The 3,462-nt window shown below is 39.3% G+C and overlaps 1 long non-coding RNA gene and 1 other non-coding gene across 3 annotated transcripts in view; one reads left to right on the top strand and one right to left on the bottom strand.

Annotated features, from left to right (window-relative positions):
* LOC128250599 (uncharacterized) overlaps nucleotides 1-3,462 on the top strand; it is a 219,609-nt gene that overhangs the window by 167,158 nt on the left and 48,989 nt on the right. The window lies entirely within an intron of this gene.
* On the bottom strand, nucleotides 1,956-2,027 carry Trnam-cau (transfer RNA methionine (anticodon CAU)). The gene has a single exon. It is a non-coding gene; the product is annotated as a tRNA-Met (tRNA).

Genomic DNA, 3,462 nt, shown 5'->3' with positions numbered 1-3,462 from the left:
ATATATATATATATATATATATATATGTATATACGTATGTGTGTGTGAGTGTGTGTATGTATATATGTACATTTATATATATATATATATATATAAATACACACACATACACACACACTTACACATATATGTATATATATATATGTGTGTGTGTGTGTGTGTGTGTGTCTTTATGTATGTATGTGTGTATGTATGTATGTATGTATGTATGTATGTATGTATTGCGACGCGTTTTGAAAATATGTATGCAGAAAGCCGAAGTGAATTTTTGTTAGAGAACACCTACGTGACGTCGAATCGAATGTTGAGAATAATAAATGGGAATATAAAAAAAAAGAGAAAAATTATTTAACCCTTTCAAAAGTATCTTAATATAATCGCATCATATGCATACCTGAGTTCTGTGAAAACCGTGTAGTTAAATACGAATTTGGCATATGTATATACATACATACATTCATACAAATGCGCACACATATAAATGAAAAAAATGTATTGTAAATTAACAAACGCCATAACGTATACTGACTGTACAACCGGGCGGGAGAGAAAAACAGAAGGTTCCTGATTCTTTATCACTTATCAACCAATTGGTAGGGCTCAGTTTCGTGCCATTAAGGATAAGACTAAGGGCTTCCCATATTGGCGGTGCCCGCAAATTTTTTTTTCTAGGAGAATTCAGGGCCGAGAACAAACACAACAAAGCAAAACAACACAGAGTGTGATTTAATGATTTAAGGACGAACAGACGAGCAATATACGGCCTTAGGTTCCAAGAAGAGAAGAATAGTGGGTAACGCTTAGAAGATATCCTAAATGGATCGATATCCTAAATGGTCAAGAAATGGATCGGTCTGATTACGGAGAAGCGACAAGCAAATTTCATACCAGTGCAGTTTCTCATTTACATCCAAATCGTGTGGTACCCATTTGTCGAGCTTTTTTGCTTTTCCGATCGTATGCGAATGATTGCAGGTAGTTTTCTGGCTAACTAGAAGTTCTTTTGCCAATTCTCGAGTGGTTTTATGTGGATATTTCTTAATGACGGTCTTTAATTGACCGTCATCTTTGACGGATGGGCTTCCACTACGCTCACTATCTTCAAAGCTCAGGTCTCTACTGCGAAATCGTTTAAAACATGTCCGAGCTGACCGTTCACTATAAATTTCCTCACCAAACGTTTCGTTCATATCAGGAGCAGTTTCAGTTGCTTTACGTCCTTTTTTGAAGTGGAATAGTAAAATTACTCGAATATCACGATTTGACAGTTCCATTTCTGATGATCGTAACAACGGTGTAAAAAGTATCAATGTTAATTTATTGATGCATTTGGACAAGTTTATGTCTGTATTATCAGGCAATTCAAAAGAATGCTCTCTTTTTTGAACTCTTTTACTTGTTTCAGTCATTTGACTGTGGCCATGCTGGAGTACCGCCTTTAGTCGAGCAAATCGACCCTAGAACTTATTCTTTGGAAGCCTAGTACTTATTCTATCGGTCTCTTTTTACCGAACCGCTAAGTTACAGGAACATAAACACACCAGCATCGGTTGTCAAGCGATGTTAAGCGGGGGGATAAACACAGACAAACAAGCATATACACACACATACATACATACATATATACGACGGACTTCTTTCAGTTTCCGTCTACCAAATCCACTCACAAGGCTATGGACGGCCCGAGGCTATAGTAGAAGGCATTTGCCCAAGGTGCCACGCAGTGGGACTAAACCCGGAACCATGTGGTTCGTAAGCAAGCTACTTACCACACACCCACTCCTACGCCTATGTTTAAAAAGATTTCAAATCCCTGCAAAATTCCGGTACAAATCCTTCATGGTTCAAAACGTTGCTTACTTTTTACTCAGCCTGATATATTTTATGATTGGTTTATTGAAGACAAAGTTACGATGTCGATACATAAAAAAAAACAAAACAAAAAATCCATTTTCTAGCAGAGCGTAGATTCGATCTACGGACCTCTGGGTTATGGGCCCAGCACGCTTCCACTGCGTCACTCTGCTCGACAGGGTAATTAAACTAATATATGATGTATTATTTCTTTTACTGTCTCTTCTGACTTGTATTACCGCTATTACATCATCCATCATGTTATTTATTATTTATTTATTTCTAAGCATTCGACTGTGTCAAATGAATGAAATATATTAACTCTACAATACACGCTGCACCTTGGGATCTTAATTTACTTACAGAAAGTAGACATTCCATTTTATTGATACTCCTGGTGTCACATTTGACAAACCAGATGCATAGATATATGCTTTGCAAATTCTAGAAATGGTTCCCCAGCGCTACACACTCACCGAATTTACGTGTGGATCTGTTTATTGCATTATTCCTCACTGGTTTCTCTCTCTCTCTCTCTCTCTCTCTCTCTCTCTCTCTCTCTCTCTCTCTCTCTCTCTCTCTCTCTCTCTCTCTCTCTTTCTCTGAGGCTCTTTCTCAGTCTCTCACTCACCGTTTGTCTATTCCTGTCTGTCTGTCTGTCTGTCTGTCTGTCTGTCTATCTATCTACCAATATATCTGTCTGTCCATCTGTCTGTCTGTCTGTCTATCTGTCTATCTATCTATGTATCTATCTATCTATCTATCTATCTATCTATACATACATACATACATACATACATACATATGTAATGTCAATACCATTCACACACACATACACACACTAGTATATAGTTGATAACATTGGCCCAGTATTCAACTGGTACCTATTTTATCGACTCCGAAGGGTGTAAGGCACAGTGGACATCGGCTGAATTTGTACACAGACGAGGTACCGCTATGCATTTCGCTCGGCGTGCTTAACGATTCTGCAAGGTCACCGCTTTTTCAATATTATTAATATTAAATAAACTTTAAGGCGTTGAACTGGCAGAAACGGGAGCACGCCGGGCAAAAAGCTTAGTGGTATTTCGTCTGTGTTTACGTAATGGGTTCAAATTCCGCCGAGGCTGACTTTGCCTTTAATCCTTTCGGGGTCGATAAAATAAGTACCAGTGGAAGACTGGAGTCGATGTAATCGACTACACCCCCTTCCCCCAAATTTGAGGCCTTGTGCCTCTAGTAGAAAGGATTATTTGAAAGGCGGTGAGCTGGCAGAAACGTTAGCACGCCGGGCGAAATGCTTAGCGGTATTTCGTCTGTCTTTACGTTCTGGGTTCAAATGCCACCGGGGTCGACTTTTCATACAACATTTCGGATTCAATAAGCTAAGTATCAGCTGAGCACTGGGGTCGATTCAATCGATGTAACCCCTCCCCCCGAACTTGCTGGCCTTGTGCCAAAATTAGAAACCAATTTTATATACGCATTTAAGGCGGTGAGCTGGCAGAACCGCTAGCACGCTAGACAAAATATTGCAGAGCGACATTTTGTTGGTCATTAGGGCCTGAATTGAATTCCGCCGAGGTGGACTTTGTGTTTCATCAATTC

Source organism: Octopus bimaculoides, chromosome 23 (assembly GCF_001194135.2).
Source record: "Octopus bimaculoides isolate UCB-OBI-ISO-001 chromosome 23, ASM119413v2, whole genome shotgun sequence".
Classification (NCBI taxonomy): Eukaryota; Metazoa; Mollusca; class Cephalopoda; order Octopoda; family Octopodidae; genus Octopus; species Octopus bimaculoides.
The sequence above is the reverse complement of the archived record's forward strand: the minus strand, read 5'-3'. Positions and strand labels throughout refer to the sequence as shown.